The following is a 26402-nucleotide window of genomic DNA, read 5'->3' as shown; positions in this document are numbered from 1 at the left end:
GATTGATCACTTGGAGACTGGGGCCTTCTGTTGTAAAGTATGGAGTTCCTCACTCAAGTACTGAACATCCTCCTTTCTCCATGAAGCCAGCAACCTTGCAGGACTGGAGGCTGGACAAGCACTGCTCTAATTTTTGAAAAAGCACACCATTTCTCTTGCCTGGATCCAAGTTCAGAGTCCCATGCAAGTGACTTGGCACCTGAGAAACCTGCAGAGCAGTTTACAAGGGCTGCGGTGGACCCTGTCCCATGCTGGGTCTTCCATATGGCCAGGCTGACCCCTGTGTGAGCCCCCCAAACAGTGCACCTTGCCCAAAGGGGAGGGGAGACGTGGCCCCGGGCTGCAGGCTGTCTGCACCCCCAGAGACATGCTCACCTGTGCCAGCCTTGCAGGGAGGCTTCTTCACTTGCTTTTCTTTCTATCTGACATATTTGCAGGAAAATATTTTTTTTCCCCGGAAAAAAGTAACCAGAGATCTTATGCAGTATCTTTACAAAAGAGTGTGTTACTTAATATATAACGAAGTGTATTAAGATATAATGCTGTAGTTTAGAATTGGGAGGCTATTGGTTGTATGAGACCTTACAATGGCTCCTCCTGGGCAAAGAACATAGTAGGGCATGCCTATAGTTTTGTTAGGGTTTTTTTTTTTTAGCTTAAACCTTTCAATTTGTTTTGTGTGTAACTCTGGATTTTGTATGACTTATTTTTTAAAAGGCCCAACTAAACTTGGCATTTAGGGGTCTCATTTTGAGATGTATTTAGGCACAGAAAGGCACCTCAGTTTTTAGAAGTGCTTAACTTTTAGAATAGTGTTTTCCCACATCCAATACTCTTCCCTTTGCCACATAAAAACAACCTCCACTGAGAGAAAAGAGGAGATGGATTCAAGTGCCAGTGACTTTCTACTCTTCAGCAGACATGTAGCTGTTAGAACTTGTTCTCCATTTCAGCCCAGTAATTCATTGTTTTCTTACCCTGGTCTCTAGGATCATGAGGAGGAAGTACATGGTATATTTGTAATTTGAGTACTGTTCCTTAGTCCTACTCTTCTTAGCAAGACTGACAAGAAAACTGCTATTTAGATCATGGAAAAGCTCTCAGATTTATTTAAGGTTTCATGAAGGGATATTCTGCATGTATTTAACAGCACTTTGATTTTCTGAGCCTCAAAATACATTATCTGCACGCAAAATGAAATTTGTCTATGATAAATGAGAATCTGAGGTCTTCCACTGTGTTACGTTTAGAATGAAGAGGTAACATTATTCACTGTATAGGTCATGTTTAGTTAATTGAAATATTTGACATCTCTTTTAGGGCATGACATTTTAGGTTTCCCAGTACATAAGGAACAGAGCTTAGTCATGAAAAAAAACCTGAAGGCTCTGACTTGCAGTATGAATTTACTGCCTGCTACATTATTGTATTATCTTCCATTGACAAAATAATTTAATACTTTAAATGAAAGATTGCTTATAGAAGTAAAGAAAGTACTGTCAGAACTTAACTTTCACTATATGTGGGAGTATGTCTGACAGTATGCACATGAATTATATTAATGTTCATCAAGATGGTTAATTACAGAATTTTGATGATTTCTACTGTGACCAGAGCTGGTCAGTCATGGTAAGTTTTATGAAGGTTTTTATTACTATAATGAGGCTAACAATATTAAGAGTTCATATTAAAGCTTCAGTTCCTAGAATCTGGTAATTAGGTAAAAGCTTTGGTTTAATTATTTTTTTTTCAAAGCATGTTTCTGGCATTTGTTATAGAGAAAAATGTAGAAATGGGAGTGAGAAGGAAACAAGATATCCAAGAACGGGACATTAATGCGAATGTGAACTTTTATGAAGGAAATCACTTAATGAGGGGAAACTTTAGCACAGTGATTGAAAATTGATGAATTGGACAGAACTGATGACCTGTTTAATTCTGGAGGGAGTTGGAGTGAAGCTGAGTTTATGCATTCAAGGTATATGACAAGATATTAAGTTATTAGTCTGCTGTCATAAAATCTTCAGTTTTTAAGGCCTATAACTATAATAACACAAATAGGGGGGAAAAAGTAGGCATGTTCAAATTTTTGAAAATTATTTCAGCATCTAAAACCACTTTAAATTAAATTGATTATGCTGTAAGTGTTCCATTTCATAAAACATCCTGAGTTATGCAATAAATGAATCTATCTTGATCCTTTCATGTGTACTGTTGACTGACTGGGGGATAGGAGCTGGTGCATTAAGAAATAAATCTTGTCCTTTTGTATTGACAGTTTTTGTAAATAACAGTGCATCAGTAGAAAAATGTGCACAATCAATAATTCATGAAGCATTTTCAGCCTTCCAACTCCTCTAAGTCAACACTAGAATAAATTTGGCAGTAGATCACAGAAATCCCATTTGGAAGACAAGACCTTACACAGGCTGAGAACAACCTACAAAATGGCCCGTTTAGCACTATTCTTAATTTGAGGGTGTAATTTTTATCATCAACAGACATTGATCTCACACTGGTTCTTTCTTCTCTGGTTGTATGTTCTCATTCCTTCACTTGTGATACTGGTTCATGTGCAGCTGTGCATGAACTTGGACCACCCATGGGACTGAGTTCTCTGGCAAGCATTTTTCTGTAGAAGGACATATTTTTTTGGCTGTCTAATAGCACCCAACTGTGTAAGTCAACAGAAATGTGCAGGCAAGAGTGGTTGATTAAAAGTAATGGCAAATTCATGATATTTTGTGGGGGTATTCTGAATAGTTACTCTGCCACTCCTGTAGTAACAATAGAAAACCATCAGAAGGCAGAAATTTTGAGAAATTCCAAGGTTCAGGTTTGGATAAAGATTTGCTCAGCAATTAGACCGCTAATTGTTTTTTTACATGGAAGACATCCTAAGTACCTATTTGCTCCAACACAAAGGTAGGCTTCAGTCCTGCAGTCTGTTCCTTGTCAGTTAGACCTTGCAGTTTTGGAAGAGGCCCCTTCTGACAGATGTTTATACAGACTGACAGCCTGTTCATCTGACATAATTTTAAAGATCAAGGCTTTAAGGCTTAAGTGTATTAGTATGGCATGGTAAAGCCTTTGTGCAAAGCTGCCACCTTCAGTGGACTATAGGAGTTCAAACAGATTTGAATGACTACCAAGTTTCAAGGTTGTAACAGGTCCTGTGGGGTTGGCTGATGTCACACCGAGTAGTGTTTTGAATCTGTAAACCTGATTTGTAACTATAACAGTTTTCCTATTAAAAAATCATGCTTAAACAGTAAGATGGCATTGGTTGCTGGGGAGGTGTCTTAAGATCCCTCCTCGATTCAGAAGTGCAAATTCCATGGAAAGCCATCTCTGAGCTTTCAGAAATCTTATCTCAAATGTTCGTACTTAAGCTTTTCAGAAAAGCTGTGAGAGCCTCAAGGAAGAACTGCTAGTCACCATTACAGGGAAAGCATTTAATCAAGAATGGGACAAACACTGCAGGTCTGGGGTAGCTGTGAACAGTTCCTTTCCACCTCATTGTAGTGTAGTTTACTACATTGACATCAATAAAGTTAAACTTTGACAAATAATCTGCTGATTACAGTTTCAGTTGCAACACCAGTTGTTTCTAGATCTAAGGAACCAAATCTTATCCTTAGTTGATCCTACTGGCTTTTTTTATACCACACTAGCCTCTGGTCATTGCTGGGGAATAGTTCTAGTAGAGATAGGCATCTATTTCAGTTACAGATTTTTTTTATATAGGAAGAAATATCTCAAATATTCTGCTTTATATATTATCATTTTAAAAGAATAATCTGTCTTGTTGATACTGTAGTTGGTCAGCGGAACTTAAGTTATTTTGCTGTTGACTGAAGATCTGTGCCTTTGCAAAAAGGCATTGTATTAATGGCTTAGCACATCTTACAAACTAACACTTAACTTTCACCTTCTTTGCTTGCAGTAGCAATGCCAGTAATTGCAGTATGTTAAAACTGAATGGAAAATTACATTCGGTGCAGCCATTTGGAAAAGATCCGTTTCCCCTACAGAGCAGAACAGATTATGAGTTTTATGTATCCTGGAAGAAAATACTACTCTCTGACTATCTGTCTCAGCTCCAGAGGAAGGTTTTTAGTTCAGTCATAGATGTGTATAGATTGAACTCTCTTCTAACATTTAATTACACAGATTGTTGCAGGTTTTTCCCCAATGCTGAACTTCAGTGATAGCACACTATTTGTGGTGGACATAAATAGGAACTTCTTGTTTTACAGGAAGTATATTTTTGCAAAGAATGCTGCATTAGTTGGAGAATGTTAATTCTGTTCCAGATGTGTTACATTGTATCTGAAACAGGCTGTGAAATGAAAGAATTATGCGAACAAAAACTTAACTCTCACTATTTTTATTGATTTCATTAAGGTGTGTGCTTGAGTCAGCTGCAGCTGTGGTCATTTTGGCTAGGAAATCGAGGGAGCAGAAATAAATGGGTCAGTCCATTGCTGAAGAAAAGTCTGAGATCTATAAGCATCCTGTCCAAGTCAGGAACTGAGGATTAAAATTTAGAAATGACAGATGCTTTAAATGGTTAAATGAACAGGTTATATCAAAGTAGTTTGTAGCCAGTATCTGTTATCCTGGCTTTTGCATTGACTGTCAGTCACAAAGAGGGAACACCCATGCTGGAAGAAAGTCATTGTTGCAGATTAGAGCACCACCTGAAATGAAAGAGCCATCAAAATTCTTTATAGTTGCTTGGCATGAGTTCTGATAATAGAAAGTTCTCTATTATTAGTGTTTTCTGACACAGCCATCTACTACAGACTAAACAAAAATCTCACAAGACAATAGCAGCAGCCTGTGAGTATGGTATGTTTAATTGCTGTGCACAGCTGGAGCTGGCAGGTGAAAAGCAGAGACATGATTGCTTGTTCAAATAGGAAGAATAGATTTCTTCTGGTTTTCCTGGTTTGCTTCATCTCATGTTTTATCTGCAAATACAGCTTTTTTGTTTTGCCATAATTTAGAGCTATCTAGCTGTTCTTATTTTACATAAATAGAAACGTTTGTTTTCTCTTGCATATTTCATTTGCAAGAATAAAAAAAGCACAATTTCCTAGTGTTAGGGTGACAGTGTGCAAGACTTCATGCAAGCTTCAGAAATTAATACTCATTAACAAATCTCGTGAAGCTAATTTGTAACAATTTTTTTTTACTTACTGTATGTGAAACCATCCTTGTGAGGCAGTGTTAAGACAGGTGTATGTGCTTGAGCAGAGATCCATAGTTTGTAATTTTATTCAGGCTTGTGCTTAAAGTACTGAGGAATTGACACACCACAGAGGAGCACAGAATACTTTCACACAGTTGTATTTTCTCTCTCACCAGTCACTTCGCAGTAATGTTGCTTGTTCCATTTAAATCAACCAACACCATTTTGCCCAAGTATTGAGTCTTCCATGCTCTCCATGTTTTATGTCCTGTTTTAGCTTCTGTTTGTCCTCTTTGAAGTGAGTAGGTGCTTTGGGTGCAAAAAAAAAAATAAATAGAATGCAGCCTTGAAATTTACTTAACGAAACTAAGCTTCCCCCTGCCCAGATCGCAAGGGAACATCAACAGATGACGATAGAAAGAGGCCTTATTATTAAGAGGTAATTTGTTTTTCAGTGTACTTGCTAGCATATTGTTATCAGCATGGTCACACAATTAAATTGCTAAAATAGTCACAAATATTAAAAATGATGCTATCAATTATGAGAGAACACTGTAATTCAGGTTTGTAAAAGAGTAAAATGTTTGTTATTTTTAAAGGTGCTGTTTGAAAAGTTTAGGTGTTGCATACATCGCTTGCTCCAGAGGAAAGCAGTCACAATACCTGTGCACGCTGTGACCAGGTGAACGACCTGCTCAGTCTGGTGGTAGAACTGGAAGAGGAGGTGGGGAGGTTGAGAAGTATTTGGGAATGTGAATGGGAAATAGATGGGTGGAGCCACAAGCTGCTGGCCTTGAGGCAAAGGCAGCAGGTGGAGGTGCCACAAGAAGCAGAGGACCCCCTGCCCTCCTCCTGTCATCAGGCAGAGGGAGGGAAGCAAAGTGATGGGGGTGAATGGAAAAGGGTCCCTCCGTGGGGTGGCAGGTGAATCCCTTCCCGGCCTCCCCCACCTTCCCATGTGCCCCTGCACAATAGACGTGGGGCACTGGAACTGGAGGGCCTGTCTGATTAGGGTGTTGATAAAAGTTCACCCAAGGATCTGCCTCACTCATTAGGACCACTCCTTTAAAAATAAAAGGAGGGTAATTGTTGTAATCCCTCCTGAGGGGAACAGAGGGCCCCATGTGCCAGCCAGACCCATCCTACAGGGAAGTCTCCTGTTACCCTGGGGCTTGGGTCAGGTATTTTCTAGGAAGCTCCCAGCTCTGTTAAGACTCTGATTACTACTCATTGCTGGTCATGCAGTGATGAGGTTACCAAGAGAAGTCCCAAAACATTAAAAAGGGACTTCAGGGTGCTAGACCAAATGGTAGAGGGTTCAGGAGAACAGGTGGTGTTTTCTTCACTACCTTTACTGGCAGGGAATGCTGACAGGAATAGGAGAGGACACCTGATCAACAGGTGTGCCATAGAGGCTGGTGCCATAGGTTGAATTTTGGGTTTTTTTGATCATGAAGATGTTTACATGGCACCAGACCTGCTGGCATGGGATGGTGCAGAATTATCCAGGAAAGGGAAAAGCATTTTTGACCAGGAGTTGGCAGGGCTCATCAACAGGGCTTTAAACTGGGTTTGAAGAGGGGAAGGAATAAAACTGGGGCCACCAGAGATGAGCCTAGAGATTGTGTAGTGATGCTAGGGGCAAAACCAATACCTCAGCTCAAGAGAAGTTTTTACACCACTAAGGAAAGAGCCAACAACAGGTGCCCTGGGCCTGGAAGAGAATCACAGGCCAACAGTAAATCGTATGTACAGACAGATACAAGCCCTGTCAGTGAAGCTGCTTTGAAGGGGGCACATCTCAAATGCCTCTATGCAAATGCATGAAGCATGGGGCATAAACAAGAGGAGTTGCACATGTCTGCCTGCCTGCCTGCAGGGCTATGATGTTATTGGTATCACTGAGATGTGGTGGGACAGCTCCTGTGACTGGAGCCTGGGGATGGCTGAGTATAAACTGTTCAGACAGGACAGGAAAGGCAAAAGAGGAGGAGGTGTCGCTCTCTATGTCAATGATCAGCTGGAGTCCATGGAGCTCTGCCTGGGGATGGATGAGGAGCTGACAGAGACCATATGGGTCAGGATTAAAGGGATGTCAGGGGCAAGTGATATCATAGCAGGGTTCAGCTACAGGCCACCCAGCCAGGATGACCAAGTGGATAAGGCCCTCTTCAGACAGATAGAAACTGCTTCACATTTGCAGGCCATGGTCCTCATGGGGGACTTTAAGCACCCCTATATCTGCTGGAGGGACAACATAGGAAAGCACCAGCAGTCCAGGAAGTTCCTTGAGTGCATTGATAACACCTTCCTCCTCCAAATAGTAGAGGAACCAATCAGAAAAGGAGCTTTGCTAGACCTTGTACTCACTAGCAGAGATGCGCTGGTGAGTGATGTAGAAATTAATGGGAAACTAGGCTGCAGTGACCATGAGACTGTAGAATTCAGGATCCTTAGGGCAGCAAGGAAAGTGCAAAGTAAACTGATGGCACTTGATTTTGAAAGGGCAGACCTTCAAGGGTCTGCTTAGTAGGGTCAAATGGGATAGAGAGCTGGGAAAGGAGCCAAGGAAAGCTGGTCCATATTCAAGGATCACATCCTGCATGCTCAGGACCAGTGTGTCCCAATGAAGTGGAAGACAAACAGGAGTGCCAGGAGGCCAGTGTGGATGAGTAAAGAACTCCTGGACATACTTGGGAGTAAGAAAAAAAATGTTTACAGACGATGGAAGCAAGGACAGATGATCTGGGGGAAGTACAGAGAAGTAGTCAGAGATGCAAGAGATCAGGTTAGGAAAGCAGAAGCACAGGGAGAATTGGATCTGGCAAGGGGGCTTATGGACAACAGGAAAAAATTCTATAGGTAAGTCAATAATAAGAGAGAAAATGTGTGCCCACTCCAAAAGGAAACAGGAGAGATGGTTACCCAAGGTGTAAAGAAGGCCAAGATACTCAGTGACTTCTTTGCCTCTGTCTTTACCAGTGAGGACTCTGGTCACACCCACCATGTTACAGAAGGCAAAGGCAGGGACTGGGAAAAGGAAGATGCTCCCACTGTAGATGAAAAGCAGATTCAAGACCACCTAAAGAACCTGAAGGTGAACAAATCCATGGGACCTGATGGGATCCACCCATGGCTCCTGAAAGATCTGGAAAAAGTTGCAAAGCCACTGTCCATCATATTTTAAAAGTCATGGCAGTCTGGTGAAGTTCTGCTGACTGGAAAAGGAGAAACATAGTCCCCATTTTAAAAAATGGGAAAAAAGAAGACCCAGGGAACTACAGGCCAGTCAGTCTCACCTCTGTGCCTGTCAAGATCATGGAGCAGATCCTGCTGAAGGGTCTGCTCAGGCATGCAGATAACAGAGGGGTGACTGGTGACAGACAACACAGCTTCACTAAAGGGAAGTCCTGCCTGACTAATTTGGTGGCCTTTTATGATGGGGTGACAGCCTCAGTGGACAAAAGCAGAGCAACAGATGCCATCTTCCTGGACCTGCAAAGCATTCAACACTATTGTGTCCCACACAATATTCTGATCTCTAAACTGGAACAATACGGATTCAATGGATGGACCACTCACTGGATAAGGAACTGGCTGGGTGGATGCACCCAAAGAGTTGTGATCAGCGGCTCAGTGCCCAAATGGAGATGTGTGAGGTGCTCCCCAAGGGTTGGTACTCAGACCAGTGATGTTTAAGATCTTTGTTGGTGACATGGACATTAGAATTGAATGCACCATCAGCAAGTTTGCTGATGAAACCAAATGTGTAGTGAAGTGGACTTGTGCGAACTACATGAAGGTCAACAAGGTTCTGCACCTGGGCTGAGTCAATCCCATGCATGAATACAGGTTGGGAAGAGAAAAGATTGAGGACAGCCCTGAGGAGGACTTGGGGGTAGTGGTGACACCTGTCACTGGTGTTTAACTGAAGCCATAGTCTAACAACCCCTCTGATCTCCTAGGGTTGATCCAAAGCCTCTGGATCCTTTCCCATTGGCCTGTGTTTTGCACCAGGCCTCGACTGAGAGTGAGTGTGGGGAAACTGCTGTCCACACAGCCCTCCCTTCCTAAGCAAGGTCAGCAGTTTGACAGCACACTCTTGGTTGTGTTTGGGGATATCCATTGCACATTTCTTTGTCTGTGGCTGCTTGGCAGGCAGTATAATTTATCCTAGTTTAATGTGAGGTATTAAGCCTTTTGTGCAAATCTGACTGTTCCCTTTTAGATGGGACCAATGTTTTGAAAGAAGAAATGCCACAAAGTAAAGATTATTATATATTTTGTCCTTCCTGCTGTCTTTTAAGTAAACACTCTCTGCTGAAAAGCTGAATCCCCTTTGGAGGGATATCATTCTCCTGTTGTCAAATGAAATACTTCTGAAAAACATTTTTTTGTTGTTTTATAGCAGAGAGTTGCATTTGGACAGTAATAAAGGAATTCTGAATAGTTGAAATAACACTTGTTTTGGGAAATACTCTACTGACAGTTGTTATTTTCAGTGTTTATGGTTTAGCAAACACTATAAGAGAAGCAGAGAACTAACACAGGAGCAGAATAGTAGTATTTTGAAAATCCAACAGTAAGGATACTAAATATGTTTTGTGACTATGTTCTGGTCCTTTACATCAAAAATTTCAGAGGTATCCCCTCATCTGAACACATACATTTACATGGATAATCTTTTTTTCATACATATCTTTTCTGTTTAAATGTCTAGGACAAGTAATAGCAATGGATTGTAAAAGCTGGCTGAAAGAAAATGCACAAAAATTTGCTTTTGAAAGTACGGGCATTACTGCTTGTAAATAATAGGAAGGTATGATTCTAGATTGTTAGGCTTAATTATTTATTTGTGAAACTCTAAAGCACTTGGTGCTGAGGAATCAGTCTTTTTCTTTTACTGCTATTTTTTAACCACAAAAGAGGTATCCCTGTCTAGCTAGCAACATAACTTCAAACTTCCATTAGATGCGTTAGAAGAAAAAACAGGATCCTTTAAGCCACCAGTTATCACTCATATACTAGTGCTTAATATGTTATTTCAATAACATGGATGTTAAATGCATATTCTGTATTTGTTGTTGATAGAATAATTGTCAGTTCTCTCAAAATGGGACCCTGTGATGTTACAAAGGTCAGTTCTGTCCACTGACTGTCTTAATATCTGAGAAGATAAACACTCCTGAAACACGTGCCAACACATGCCAACAAAATCATCAACCAAGAGCACACCACCAGTAGTCTGTGAAGCAAGCCAGGACCTGTGAGAGAATTGTTTGGTTGATCAGGGATTACCTGCAGGTTACAGTGAATCTCCTTTTTTATTAGAAAGGTGCAAAGCTTCTTTGAACTATTGTGCCTCTGAATAAATCCCCCAGCCTCAGTGGGAATGTCTGTGAGAGTAAGGACTGTGTAGAACTGGAGTGCCTGGAGACAAGATGTGATTCACCATATCACAATTGGGGTCAGCAAAGTCAAATAAGGAAATGAAAGACAGTGAGAAATGTCTGATACTCCAGGCATGCTGGCTGCCAACATTAAGCAGAGCAGTCCTGAAAAAGCAGGTAGTAATTGGCTCTGCTGGATTTGAGATCCAGTGCTTTGCAGCACTAGAAATCTGAGTGTTTAGTGCCTGAAGCAGAATGTTTTTTGAGGAAAGATGAACCCCTTGGTACCCTCTCTGAAGACATTCAATGGGACTTTTATTATAATGACTGTAATCAAAGTAAGATTTGATTGCTCATTGTCTAGTTCCAAATTTCTGGGCTAATTCTTGGCTGTGTTTATTCTTGTTTGACCTTCTGGAGTCTAGAAAAGGCAACTTTTTGGCTTTTTGCATCTGTGTCAGTATTAGTAAAGACTACATCTCTAAAACTTCTTGAATTCAGGGCAGTTCAAGAGAATATTTTTAAGTACAGAGAATAAGAAAAGTCACTGATGGGCATAAATCATTCTGTTAGCAAAAAAATAATCTGTATTTTGACACTGTTTTGGTGCATTTTGTTTGGCTTGAAACGTGACACTAAGAACTTCCTAGTACTTGATATGCTTTTGGGGGAAAAAAAAAAAATCTAAGTTTCTTTTTCTACTCGGAGCCTTTTGCTGCTTATTGGTATTTGTGAGCCTTTTGAACAGTGTAACAAAATTCAGTAGCACACATGAAGCGCATTCAGATACCATCAGCACTGCTGTTCTTTGTAGTGGACCCCAAGACAGGACAAAAGATGCACATGGGAGAATTTGTAAGGTGACTTTTGATAGTGTGTTGCCTTTGAAGGCGGTGTATGAGCTTTTAAAGAGTCGTCCAAGGTGTGAGTGCTTCCACATGATGAGATTAAATTTTGCATTACAGCTCTCAGAGAGGGCTCATCCCTTGCCTTGTGCCAGCTCTGGAGAAAGAGTGGGGCAGTTTAGGGAGCAGAAAAGTTCTCATAGGACTTGTTCGTGACCTTTTAGTTTCCTGAACTGGCACCCTGGAGGGATATGAGGTGAGCAGTATAGCCAGCACAAAGGCTGATGTAGAAGGACTGGCTTGGTGTAGCCACGACAGAGTGCTTCCTGGCTGAGAGAGATGGGTGTCATGAGGAGGTACCAGTCAAGACAGCATCAATTAGAAGTGGGAGAGGTTTAAGCAGGGCTTGTTGAGCACTGGAGATAATGTTTTGCAGGGGTATCTAATCAAAGAGAGTGGATATGCCAGAAATCCTGTCAGGATTGAAACAGATAGGGTTCCCAGATTGTGCACCTGCTACTGATGGAACTTGCTTACCCATCAAGTGGACGGCACATAAATTTAATTTTGGTTCCTGCCTTTGTATTAAAGAGGTTGCATCCCTACCTTCTGTCAAAAGCTTATGTCTGCTTCTGAATATGTTCCCCAGTGCTTCTGCTCTCCAACAAAAAAAATCCAATGGATATGTAAAACTAACTGCTAAAGCAGATAAATCTTTAGACTGACTTTGACTGGGTTTGAAATAGGTTCCACAGGATCAAGGAACTATCACGTTAATGTGTAGAATTCAGTAATACGGAAGAATTCTCATGCTGGAAAATGAAAAGCTGATATGCAAATAACTCTTATTTATTTTTGAACCAGGCTAAAATGCAAATTAAACAGTAACATATTTCTCATCTAGAAACATTATTCCATTATGTTTTAGAGTATAAACACCATGAGCTGCTTTCTGAAACCCTCACACAATCAAAATACAGGGCTATGTAGGCATGTGAAGCTATGCATCTGGTCCCAACTTCAACTTCCAGTAAAACGCCAATTCAATTAAGGTATGTTTTATCTGAATTTATTTTCCATTATTGAACTTTCACTGTTTCTAAATTCCCTGTCTTCAACTGGGAGCTCTTTGAGGTTAAGACATGGGCAAAAGTGGGAAGTCTGGGGACAAAATGCATCTTAAGGGGGTATGGACACTTTCCTGTTCTTCAGAAGACTCAGTCTTGTCTGGCATAATTTGGTCTTTTGAAACTGAATCAAAACCATTTTCTAGTACTCATGGGGTGAAAGGGGTTGCCGTATCTGGAAGACATTGGGATGAATTTACAGACTTCAGATGCCAGTGTGAAATGGTGATAGTTTCCCCTTGAATTCACCCCAGGAACACTTGTGAGTCCCTCCTATGCTACTGTCATGCTAAAAAACCTTGCAGCATTGCTCCTGGCTCATTGGGTCTCCCTTCAGGCAGTGACTGAACCAGTACCTTTTGAAGATCTTGAAGCAAAGGCCTACCAGGTGCTTCAGTGAAGTAATTAAGGTCCTGACTTCTAGACCAGGAGCCTAAATGCTCTGTGATGCAAATCTAGGTGGTTCATCTGACAGGAATCTCATGGATGACTGCAAAGTGCTTGGCTGACTTATCAAGCAAGCTGAACATCACTTAAAATTGCAGTTCCACTTACCAGCTTGTCCAGACTCCTTAAATAGGTTGTTTACTATGGTAGTCCAAATCTGTAGAACAGAAATGCTCTGAAAAATCCCTCTAGGCCCATTGAAAGTAATGTTTTTCTTTGTCCTATCATCAGAAAATGTTGTGTAGGAGAATACTTGCACCTGCTTTATCTCCCATAATTATCCTGAACTCAGCACTGGATTTTGCTTTCCTATTTTTAAAAGTCATCTTACTAAATAGATGTGGAGAATGTTCCCTTTGGAAGAGTAAGTGAACAGCAGTGCAGCATTAGGGAAGCACCATGAACTTGGCATGCCTTGCATCAGCTGAGAGAGTGAAAGGAGGAAGATAAGAGAACTGAAAAATTAGCATGCTTTTTGTGTGCCAAATACTGACTTGCAAATCTGGCAGTGACAGAGAGAAAAACTCTTTTATAAAGTCTCTTTCATGTAGTACAAATCACCTGAGGGATAGTTGGAATCTTTTCTGAAGGAATATACCTTATATACTGTTCAAGATGGAATAGTTAACCAAAGGAAAATACCCTTGGCTTGCAAGCATTTGATAGAAGAGTCTACAAAAATAGACAGCAAAGCAGGGATATTGCAACCAGGATTGTGCATACTGATTGCCAGGTTTTGGGTCCATTTATAGAAGCTGGCAGCCTTGCATGAAAAAAGAGCCAAATATTTGCTTACAGCTTTTCAGAAAGCAGAGGAAACAGAAGAAAAAAGGCATATGGAGCTCCTGTTTGGATATCCTGTGTACGATTAGACTGAGGTTTACAAACCTTGGGGCCACATCCTACGCTTTGCACAGGTTATGCTCAGCAGAGTAGAGCTACACTCAGAACATAAGGGGAGGATTGTGCAAAGTTGTCTGTGAGTCATTTATCCACTCTATCACTTTTGGAGCCAGCTGGGAGAAGCTTCAGTCTACAGTTCAGCTTAGTACAGGCTTAGCCCAGCCAGGAGTTCAAGCACCTGCTGGCTGTCAAAGCAAGGAGGTCATGAGTAGTAGTGAAGGCTGAGCTGGCTGTATGTAGGAAGATACTACATCTTGCAGGGAAATGCCAACAGCAAGCCCACCCAACAGCTTTGCAATATCTAAAACGGCTCAACACAAAACATGCACAGCATCTGAGCAGCAGGTTATGTTTGTGTGATGAAATTAAAACCTAGTGGGTTTTTTTCCTCCAATCTTTTTTTTTTTTTTTTTTTTTTTTTAATATGTGTTCAGCAGAAATACACTGCAGGGCTTGTCTATGCTTAAACTTGCCTGGTTTAATTAACTTGATCATTTAAATTGATGTTAATACCTGAGTGCATGCATGTTTAATTTTGTGCTTCTTTGTGTAAGTTACAGAGAAGATTTAACTAGATTGACAAATATTGCCAAATGTATTGGGAGAGTCCAAATTATGATGTCCAGCAACCACTCTTTTGCATTCTTTTACTTATATTGTGTGGAAGACATATTGTGCTGACAGTTCATGTGGGTTTATTCGTGACTGTGTAGAAGTTTGGTCTGAAAACTGTAGAAGGAAGGCTTATTTTCTGTCATGCTCTTTGAGCTTTTTTTTTTTTATTCCTGTTTGGTCTCTGGGAACCAGGCAAAGATACTAGACTGGAATTCCTGGGAGAAGGAATTGCTTGCTTATGTTTATTTTATTTTCTGTGGTCTGCCTGGGTATCAAACAAAATGATCTAGAATATGTCATTAATTTCTTCGCCAACAGAAAGACTCATAGCGAGACTGCAGGTATTGGCTGCTCCTTGGCAAAATGTTGATAATGATGTTAGATTAGAATAGGACACATACCTCCATTTATATATACTTTTAAAATTATGGGGTAGCTATATTCAATGGCTTTTAAGAGAGAAAAGCAAAAAACAAATCTAAGTAAACGATGCAAAACTCCTCTGAAATGATATCGAAGTAAAAATAAAAAAGGGAAGGAGTACTATCTCAATGCTAAGATTTAAGAGTGTGAATCCTTACTAAAATGTTTAGACAGTGCAAGAAACTTCTAAGTTGCAGTGAAATTATTGCTTGAAACCAAATAAAACTAACATGAAAATGTATTTAAGCCAGCCCTCCTCACTTGTGGACTTTTGCCAAGGAGATGCTATGTGCAACCACTTTTGGGTTTTGCCTACTTGTACTAATGCACATTCATGTACCCAATGTTCACTGACAAAAGTACACAATACTTTATGCTTCAGTTGCAAAGCAGTGGCTGCACATCAGGATGTGCTGCGTATAGCAGTGCAGTAGGATAGATGAAAGCGAGAAGTAGTAGAAAATTACTGCATCTGGGTACATGGGTGATATGAGTGGAATAATTTCAGTGTGTCGATGAGGAACATACCTGCATCTTATCTAGATGAATGGGCTCATTTGGCTGGAGGCTATTTGCTTTCCTTGTTAAGGTTAATGAGCGTTTCAGGAGGGAATCTGAGAGTAAAGCAGCTGTCATGAATTTTTCTAAAATGAACAAACCCAAGTTCCAGACCTGAGTTAGTCAGCTGCCACATCAAAATTATATTTTTTCTTGTGATTAATCACGAGTGAAGTTAACTTCCATAGATAGTGTCGGCATACAGTGAAAAAGGCTCCGTTCACTGCTTTGAAAAGGAGCGCTGCGTTTCGATCCTACACAAGGTAACTGTACCCTGGCTGCCTCAGTACATGCAGGACTTAGAGCAGACCTCAGCCTAGGTCATGGAATGCAAAAAACAGCTGGTTTGCCTATAAATAAACCAAGAGCCTCCTGTGAGGTTTTTTTAACAGATATGCTATAGAAATGAGTTGCCACGTTAACTATTGCTGTATGTGGTAGTTAGAGGATTCATGTTCTAATATACAAAAGTCACACTGTGATCAGGTTTGGGTCTTAGCATATTGATACTGTGTCATAATGAAACGATTTGTGCTGCAAGAGTTAAATCTGTTAACCTTTCTGTTTCTAATCCCCAGAATGCCAGAGGTTTACATCTTAAGTAGGAAACAAAACTCTGCTGGATTTAGTCAAAAACATTTCCATGCACCAGTGACCATTTTGTTGTTTCAGTCATTTGCTAAATTATTCAAAATATTTTAAGCATTTGACAAAAGTTTTACTGTGGGGGAAAATTGCATGCTTGATCTACTGGATTCCAGTTTTGGGGTTTTTTTTGGGGGGAGTGGGGATCTTGGATTCTTTTTCCCCTTTTTTTTATGTGATACTGCGGAGAAGCTGCACTAGGAATTAACACTGATCTTGTCAGCAAGCTGAGCCCCCTTGACAGCTTCTCAGTGTGTCTGGCTAGTTCAGGTGGGACTGCTCAGCCCTTGGCTACTTGCATGTTCTATCACTGGGTAGTTGTGGCAACAATTAGTGTGAATATTTGACATGCAGTTGGCTATTGTGGCAGTCAGGGGCCAAACCCCCCGGGCATGTGACCAGCACCCACTTCTAGCACCTATTTAATAGACGTAAATCAGGCATTTAATTAGCCGCAAAACAAAAGGCTTCCACTTTCCATTACACTCATTAAAAGGACAGCAGTCCACGTTTGGCTATGCTCATGCTAGTGGAAAACCAGCAGTTTTCGTCATCTCAGAATAAAACCAAGAGTTCTTAATTGAGAGGGTACTTGCTCAACTCTATTCCAGCTCTGTACCAGCCTTGCTGAACCTGAGCAAGCTGAGACAAGAACAGAGCCAGCAGAATTACTGATAGGGAGTGCGAGATCCTCCCAGGGTGAAAGCGGCCCCGACACTCCCTTCCCCCTGCAGTGCCGAGCAGTTTCTACGGCCCTGGGATTGCAGCGACTGCTGTCGGAGAGATGGGCAGCAGCCAGACCCGAGCACCAGCCAGCTTCTCCTTAAACACTTCTGGCTGCCTTTTAAGGGACTGGCTCAGGGCCATAGTGTGAGTTTATGTCATCTCATCTCCTGATTGCTTGGGCTGGAGGGCGGGGAGAAGCTTTCCCCCCTGAGTATTTCTCTCCCGTTTCCTGAGTGGCAGCTGAAGCAATTGGAGACTAAGGAGAGCACATCTCCTTTTAAAGGAGCCTGTTACCCAGTTTTGGAGATAAAGCACTGTGTTTTTCTTTAAAGGAAGAGTCTGTATCTCTTCGGTCTCTCGCTCTGTGTCTTCACTCTGAAATGCAAATGGCTTATCTTCTGAACAGGACTGCCAAACCCCAAAATAAAAGGAAGAATGTTTGAATGATGTTTAACAGGCTTTGGCATCCTTGTATTTGCTTTGTGGTTTCTGAGATTTGGCTTGAGGAATATTTTGAGACTATAATCCAATTAAAAAAAAAAAAAGAGAGAGAGAGAGAGAGAAAAGGAAGAAATAAATAAGAAGGTAGTTCCCAGCTGATATTTTTTTCAATTTAAAACCAAGTCAAAGAAGTAATTTTACCTTAGTACTTCACCTAACAAAGTTGGCAATGAGAGTCATGGGGAAAACCTGCAGTAAGTAGCAGGCCCTATCAAGGTATTACTTCTCTATTTCACACTAATGGCTAAAAAACTTTTTTTCCTCAGTTTAGCCAATCTATTAGCTCTCAGAAACCAGCTTACATGCTAGCAGCCCAGTCTTCAGAGGCGTGATTTCTGTTGGTTAGCAGAGTATTTATTAAGCTATTTCTCTGAAAACAAAACAAAACAAAAATCTTATCTGATATGACCTTACTGTGTCAGAGATGTTAATGAAAATACTTTTCTGATTACCATTCTTCTGAACTCGTTAAAAGGGCTTTTCAAATAGCATAATCTCTTTCCAATAAGGAGAGGGCAAAATGGGCCAAATTTCTCATAGCACATTTTGCCTTGGGGATGGGGATTCGCTTTAGTTCTCTGCAGCTGGGTCCAACAAGACTTCTCTCTGGGACAGGTTCCCTGAGCAGACCCTCTGCTGAGGCCAGCAGCTGTTGCCTTTCTTGTTTGCCAGTGAGAGGATATTAAATGTTCTCCCTGCTGGTCCCTGAACAGAATACATGCATAGTCAAACAGTGAGTAACTGTGGATGGTAGCTAAGGGGGTGAAAGGATGCTCTATTGATAAGTGTAATAGGCATCTGCAGGCCTCTAAGGAAGCTTGCCAAAACCTTTTCCTAGTCACTGAGGGATTATCTAAAAATCAATAATAGAGGCGGTAGCTATGGGAGGGAAAAATACATCTTCAAGGGAAGCCAAATTCTCTAAGTGCTCTATGAGAGCAATCATGACAGGATTTAGTGTAATTGTAAAGCAAATCAGATTGAGGAAAATTGTTCTAAAAGGGACCCTTAGCTGGTAATAAGGACCATATGTTCTTTCTTATCTTGTGGAAATATCCTACTTTTTTAGCATATTGACTTATGGGAGTAGTTGTCACAGTCACTTGACTTTCAGCATCTACAAATGTATCTGTAGTGAAAATAATAAATTGCTCTGAGTATGCTATATCAATCTTTGTTTTTAACCTTGTTTAACCTCTACTAGACTAAAGGGAGTGTCATTTTACTAATCTGCAATACACAGAAACATTGGGCTAAGTTTCCTGAAGTCAGTGGAACTCTGTTCTTTTGTACCAGAAGTGATTTTTGGCTCATCATCTGTTGCTCCAAGTTTGTTCTAGCAGATGGTCAACAGTAACAATGTAATCTCTTCTTACTGTACATCAAAATGCTATTTTGGTTTGTGTATGTCTTAACACTTTATCGTTCCACGAAAGTAGTAATTGCTACTAATACTGGAATCTTATTCTGTCTGCGATGCTGTTTAAATTGGGAGTGTCAGCTGTTGAACAGAACTCTCTATGCCATTTAGTTGCCTATAAAATTGAATCTGGGTAGGAATTCAGAGGCACTGATTTCTAATTCATTTCTAGGGGCAGGATTTTTACTGAATGTATTTCATTGTAGTGTCTATGAAGACTGGCCTTCAGGCTCCCGTGTGTTTAGGTTCAGTGCATGAAAAACACAGGAAATACTTCTTGCCTCCTTTAAGGCATATTTGTAGCCTTTTAAATATCTGCTTCCATAGAGTAAATGGGAGTGTTGATCTCATAGCTGCTTTGTAAAAGGTTAGACTTTGTGTTTTGAGGGTGTGGAAGTTAGGCATCTACATGCTGTTAAAAATCTGTCAATTAAACGCACTTAGAAGGAATAGGGAATTGTGGGTTTTCTTTTGTTTTATTTCTGGCTTTGTTCTTAAATGGTTGTGTGATATTGGGCCATGCTATCAGATCTAAAATATCTAGCAACTGGAAGTTTGAACATAAATTAAGCTGATACCTTCTAGCTGAGTCTTGCCAGACATGTGCCATTAGCACTCTTTCCTTTCCTCTCTTTCTCTACTATTTATTTGAAAGGTTATGAAATGAAATTAAATTTCAGCCTTCCCTTAGTCTAATGCTTTCCATTTCATCTTTCTGCTGGCTTGCTGTGTCCCACCTTACAATAGTATACATATCTTCATGTTAACTAATTCCTCATATGAAGTGCTTTTCTGAAGTCCAGACTGATAAGTAAAGTGATTGTTCTAAATATAGGTCATAAAAAAAGAGCTAATATAAGAAAAAAGGCTGTTCTTTTACAAATCAGCTGCATTTAAACACATTTTTATACTAAACCTTGTACTTTTGTTTCTAAAAAAAAAAAGTATATGTCTTTAAACTTTGCATGTCATTGTGGCTAGGTTAACAAATCCAGTTTTCTGTGATTCTATGGTTTCCTGCACTTCTGACTGCAAAAATTCTTTACCTTATAATAATCAAGTGCATTGCTCTCTTGCTTGATTGCAGAACTGTATGTAACATAGCTTTCATTGTATCTATTCAGCTTCCTTAATTTCACAATAAGGCTTAAGTTGCACATAGGCATTTAAAGTCAGACAGATGGACAGAAAGTTACTAAAACAGTTTTACAAATATAGTGTACCCCTCAGTGTTTGATACAGGATACTGCTGACAAAAGATGTATTTTTGAAAAATTTTTTTTAAATTTAAAAATGCTTAAAAAAAATGCGTATTTGTTTACTGAAAACCATATTGCAGTAATGAGACCTGCAGGTATGTTTTGGGTCTGGACTTTGGTATTTGCCTAATATCAGAAATGTTAATAAGACACTGAAGAAGGGATTAAGAGGCACTGTTCCTATTAAGAAGTAATGTTTTGAATACTTTTTCTTCTTCTCTGAGTGGAATTAGTCACACTGCAGTGTTTTTCTGAATTGGGAGGTAGAAATGCTGATAAAATCAGTTCATTAAATCACTTTGGAATCATAGATAAGTCCTTATTTAAATACATTAAAGTACCTGTAAGGCTTGAAATTAATCATTATGATTTTGTCATATGCAAACCTTTCCCATACAGCAGTGAAAATTTGGATTAAGATTCCAGAAACATAATTTTATGTGGCATCTTTTCTGGACAGAAGTGAACAGGAGCACAGTCCTGCTCAGGGTACTGTCAGGTGCAGTCCCACAAAAATACAAGACCTTTTGGGCTATCTGATTTAAGGAAGCAGAGTTTGGTTCTTGGATGATGATCCACCAAAGACCTTTACAAAACACTAATTTTCTTCTCTGCAGAGGTGTTCTTTTCCTTGTGCTACCTAATACTTTTCTGCTAAGTGCTGTAGAAATAATATGTTATATTTCTCCACGTAAGCATACTTAACTCCAACACAGCTTCCCTAATACATTATTCCTAATGTTTTTGTTCTGAGCATTACTGCTACCATTGCTTTTTATAATATGGGGAAGCTTTTAAGACCAAACCCTTTGAAGGGATGTGAAGAGAGTGCAGTGCCTCAACATCTTGCTCCATACTCCTGATGCTGCTGAACAGTCAGTATCAAAATTAACCCACATCACTTATGTTTCCAGCTCCCCTGAAAACTGCTTTTGTCATTGAGTATGAAGCTGTGTCTGTGAAGTGAGATGGATCAAATATCAACCTACGAAGAGCTTCCTGATGTCAGGTAGTGCTTATCAAGTCTAATATAGATGTTTTTCTATTCCTGTCAGTGTTTTTGTGGCATACTGTGAAAACCCATATACACATGGTGGATATGTGTTTTTTCTGGGTAAGTTCACCAAACTTCTGTGGAGTCTAAAATATTTGATTTTTTTCCTGAGTAGGTCCAAATGAATAGGCTTAAATCAATACATAACAACTTTCTCTAATTCCTATGGCTTTTATTTCTAGCTGTAAAATATAACAAGTGAAAAGTGAGTTAGGTGTGTGTTTCTCATGTATGAAGTGTTGGTAGTATGCAAGCATATAATGTAGTTTCTTCCTGAGTCTGCAAAAAGGGGGCAGCCTTAAAGCTCCTGCTGTTGATTAGAGCTTTCACATGATGCCACACAGTTAAAATTACTGTATTTTTGCTTGTATTAAATGTAGGCAGCTGCAAAGGTGGCAAAAATCAGAGCTTGGTTAACCTACTCCGTGGGAAATTATCTGTTCTAGAGGAGTCTGATGACACAGCTGCTAACTCACTCATTAAAAAATTGATAGAGCCACCAGGAAGGCAAAAAATGGTGTGCTGGAAGGACTCCTGGCATCCTTTCTTTCTCTGTATAGCTGTGTGGAGTTTCCAGGTTCTGTTTTAAGACAATGCTTTTCCCAATCTCATCTCTTAGTTGGCCCATAGTTAGTAAGTAATAGTTTGGCCTTTAAGGGTTTGGAGATGAGAGATTATTTTAATTGTGTAATCTTGAACTGTGCATAATAAACTGTCCTTCCCCTGTATGTTGCAAGAAGTGTGACTAGACTAAGAGAGAAATTGGAAGTAAAGTTGGGTATTTCTCACCCTGGGTTGGAGACTGCATGTTAAATATCAGTTAAAGCCCTTAAATGGTGATTTATGGTGTTGCAAAACACTGATGCAATGCTCTGGTGACTCTGATTTTGATAATCCTATGACTGTGTGTATGGAAATAATAGTAGGCCTCTTTTTATTTAGGTTTAATTAATTGTGGTTCTGTAGCAGATGTGAAGCTTTCTGAAAAAAAACTTTCAGTCTAATGAGTAATACTACTGTAGTGTCACCCAGTCTGTAAAATGTGGCCAGCTGTACAGACAGATGTTTTCATGAGGCTGTATTTTAATTTATAACTGAAAGTTATTTATTAAGAAAGGCTTTTAAAATCACCTCTGTGGAAAGTATGAATTATGATTCTGTGAGACATTTTTACTATTTTACTATTTTTAAAGAAATTTTACTAGAGATTTTACTATTGTTATTTTGATTAAAATCTTTATTGATCTTCTGCTCTTTCTGTTTTAACTGAAGACAAACTGCAGTTTCTGTTCAGAAGAATTCAAAGAAAAGAAGGGGTTACTTGAAAATCCAAATGCAAGAACAGTAAAGTCAAAATTTTTGCCATTAGTCTAATTGTAATCGAATTGTGGTTCCTAAATATGCTTTGTAGTCTTTCAAGAAAGAGCAAGCAGGGACATGCACTGACATGCTGCTTGTGCTACATTTGAAAAGTGCAATTCTATTTATTTCAGACTGCTACTCCTGACTTTTACTGGTATAAACTGAAATTTATAAAAGCTCCATAAAACCAAGTTGAATTTGAGGCTGTTAGTTATGAGGAACAAGACTGTATAAAAAAACCAACTTAATTCTGTTCGTACTTCTTGGTTTTATTTTGTTTTTCTTCTAAAGACCACTTTCATGTGTTACTAAAATCCTGGTGCTTCCCTCATCTAAAAAGTGAGGGTGTTTGTTTGGGTTTTTTTGCTTTTACACCTGTCCTCTGTTGATGTGGAAGATGCCAATTTTTCTGGAAATGAGAACAATTGATAGAAGGACTAGCAGGCAGAGAAGGGGAAGGGAAAGAGGGAGACCTACACTTTGACCTGTTTTATGTATGGGCTAGTTTCAGGAGACCATTGACCATGTTCTGTAATGTTTTTTGCATTATATAGGCATTTGCACTTACGTGGCTGTTAGTAATGTACTAAGGGAGGCATTTTGAATAACTGAGTTGCTCACATGAGAGAATTCACTCCCTGTCTTGTGGGTGGGAAAAAACCTGATGGGGAAAAAACCCCATCAGACTACAGCATTTTTATTTTCAAGAATTCAGAAGGGATACTCATAGCGCAGTGGTGCAGGGATCATGTTGAGGTGTGCTGAACTTAGTGAAGTTGCACACCCATACACTTCTGGGTCAACACTGGGTGTTAGTGGAAGGTTAGGAAAGCTGGAGAGGTGTTTTCTAAAGCATACGTGTGATTGTAGATTACAAGCCTAAACTCTTCAAAAACTCTGCCACTGACTTTAGATCCCAGTTAAGCTATGGATTTGCTATCTAGATTGTGAACCTGTACACCACAAGCCATGCAGCTTCCAAGTTTCCTGATATATAAAAGAGAAAAAAGATGATTGTTTTTTTCTCTGTTATCGTCTGAATGCTTCTGAGAGAAACAGGTTTACTGCCTATGTTAATGTTTGGAAAATTCAGTTTTAATTTGGATAGTACTGGAGACAGTAAACTGGAAAACAAATCAAAGTTAATTGCCTACTACAAAGGTCCCCTCAGCTGAAGGTTCAGACTGTCCAAACTGAGTAGAGAATAGAAGGATCTAGAACAAGTATGAGAAATGCGTTTTGCAGTCCGGAAGAGAAATGGAGGCCTTGCAGAAAAGGGTTGTGAACCTGCAAGGTGAATGGAAAAGATGTAACATAAGACACCTTCAGATGAAGAGAATGAAGAGGTATGCTTTCCAAAAGGAAAGGAAATCATCTGCCTTTCAGCTGTAGGAGATTTTGCCTTTTTTGTTGTTTGGTTTTGGGTTTGGGTTTTTTTTGAGGTTTTTTTGGTGGTTTTTTTTTTTGTTTTTTTTGTTTTTTTGTTTTTTTTTTTTTTGTTTTTTTTGTTTTGTTTTGTTTTGTTTTGTTTTTGTTTAATTTCCTATGCTTGTTGTCAGTGTACAGTAGAGTGTATTTCATGACAGAGGGACTTCTAGACAGAAATGGGTGTATTGGAGTCATTCAACCCTTCCATACAGAGCCATGTTGAGCTCCTGTTTATAGGAATCACATCTTTTCTAATATTTTTTGAGACAAGGGGAAGGGATAAGAGCCTCTAGTTTTGATAGTATGGATTATGTCTGCTGGGTATTTTGGTTTCCTTTTCAATGGATATTCTCAAATAATTGAACACAGGTGTCTGGCAGCATTTTCACTTCCTGATTACACTGGTGGTAACAAAGGTTCATTGTTTGTTTGATTGTGGACAAAACTGATTACTTGGAATAATACCACTAAGTTTGTCTCATACTTTAAATTGCATCTTAATAGAACAATTTTTAAGGAATAGGTGAAGTGAAAGTTAGATGTTGCCTCGTGGAAAAGCTGTGTGCTTTTACACCATTAAGAAAATACTTTATCCATAACAACAAGTAAGTCTATCTGCATAGTTTGTGCTGGCTTTGTCTGAACTTCTTAAGAAGAAAATAAGTAGATAACGTAAAGCTTAAGCACTTTTTCCCCACACTGTCTTCCTCTTTCAAGAGTTTGTCCTTGAGCCCTTTGCCAGAAGTGGGACCTCCTGCTCACTTTGGTGTCACTGCTATCAGCAGATTGCCACCTGCTGGATGCCCTCCGCGGCGGCTTTGGTCTGTGCTTGGAGGCTTTACCTGCATCGCCAACCTGATGTTTGATTGTTAAGTGTTTCAAGGGTTTTGCAGCTGACTAGCTCTTCAGTCCTTGGGACCGGCTGCCTAGTGGTGGCTGGGATGCATCTTTTTGTTGATTTGATCCAAGAAGAATCCAATTTGCATTTTTTTGAGACTACTTGGTGAGATGAACCACAGCGCAAAATGTATGCACATCTAGAAGACTTGCATCAAGTGGATCCCACATCCAAATGGAGATGGTGATCCTGAAGTACCTTTTGATTTGTTTCACCTCTTTGATACACTTCACAAACTTGAGGGTCAGTTTAGTTCTCCTGAAGTGTGGCTGCTGGTCATTGCTCAGCGTATGCTCTGGCAGGAGAGCCTGTGCTGCTGGCCTGTTCCAGGCCTGTCCCATGAAGACTGCAGCCCATCTTCCAGCCCCCTGAGACTCTACAAACACTGCCAGGGAGGTCTGATGCAGACAGTTCTGCATCAGAAAATGTGCATTTCTGCCTCACTGTCTGTCCTGATCAGAACCTAGATTTGTGGGAGACAATGAAAGTCTGCCTGTTCTTCCCTCAGAATGTCTTAGTTATTACTGGGCCTTTCAGCCCAGTAATCTCGTCAAGTCTAGAGAATGTGGATTAATACTATTTGCACTTTATGGATGAAGAAGCCAGAAAGCCACTGTTCTGTCACCCACCAGTGGGTCAAAAAGAGCTGACTGAATAATGTTTTGCTGCTCAATAGAGTCTGTGAGTGAGTACTCTGTTTTAAGCTTTGTATACCAGACCCCTGCTGAGGGAGGAATTCACAACTCTTTTACATGCCTCTTGTTCTCCCCATAGCTATTAGATACACTCTTGAGAAGGGAAGAACAAAAGAAGAGAACATTTAAACCCATAAAACATTCTTAATGTCTAGCAGTTAGCCAATATTATTTATACATGTATCTGTGTATTTAGAAGCTCAATAAAACTCGTATTTCTCAATTATCCAGGAAGAACAGCTTGCTCTGTAGAAGCAGTTTTCTAACTATCAGCAGATATCAAATCCTTTACTGACCGAATTGATTCCTTCCTATGATAATGCATCTACTATCCTGCATCTCCTGGTAAGGTGTCTGTGACATATAGCTTCACATCTTTGATAGAGGAAATGAAGAAAACTGTTTTGTCACTGTTCTGTCCGGGTATAGCCACTGCCCATTGGTGCTTTGAAATAACCAGCTATTTTCATCATCCTAAAAGTTTCCTGACATCTGTTCCATTAGACAGCACAACACTCCATATTCTGTTTTTTCCATGGGCCAAATATATTATGAGAATGAAGGCAGTCTGTCTTGGATATTCACCAATTCTATTTTTGTCTCTGACCACAAATTTAATTTGTTCAAAAGCTCATGAGCTTTTTGTCTTTCTGGTGACCCACACACTGGAATGAACTCCAGGCTCTCCTTGTGGAGGAATCCTTTGCCAGAGCTGATAATGCCATTGGGCAGCTGGGAGGGATTCAGTGTATTTCAACTCTAGTGTTTATGTTGCTATTGCTCCTTAAGGGAGTGACTTTGGTGTAGAGTCAGTCTTGGATTTTTAAAGGTACTTAAAACTTCTTTATTTTAAAGTAATTCAGAGCAGGAAGATTCAGCATCATGGTCTTAAGATAATACAGGAAATGA

General features: G+C 39.9%; 1 long non-coding RNA gene across 3 annotated transcripts in view; it reads left to right on the top strand.

Moving 5' to 3' along the window:
* Nucleotides 1–26402, top strand: part of LOC139794564 (uncharacterized) — an 86760-nt gene that overhangs the window by 37237 nt on the left and 23121 nt on the right. For 2 of the 3 annotated variants that reach the window (XR_011725178.1, XR_011725175.1), the window contains one exon: nucleotides 12361–12980. The exons of the other annotated variant lie outside the window; for it this stretch is intronic. This is a non-coding gene — a long non-coding RNA (uncharacterized lncRNA). Of the gene's footprint in view, nucleotides 1–12360; nucleotides 12981–26402 lie in introns of those variants that run through there. 3 annotated transcript variants of the gene reach the window in all.

This window comes from Heliangelus exortis, chromosome 3 (assembly GCF_036169615.1).
Source record: "Heliangelus exortis chromosome 3, bHelExo1.hap1, whole genome shotgun sequence".
Taxonomy (NCBI): domain Eukaryota; kingdom Metazoa; phylum Chordata; class Aves; order Apodiformes; family Trochilidae; genus Heliangelus; species Heliangelus exortis.
Note: the sequence above shows the minus strand (reverse complement) of the source record. Positions and strands in the feature narration are given on the sequence as shown.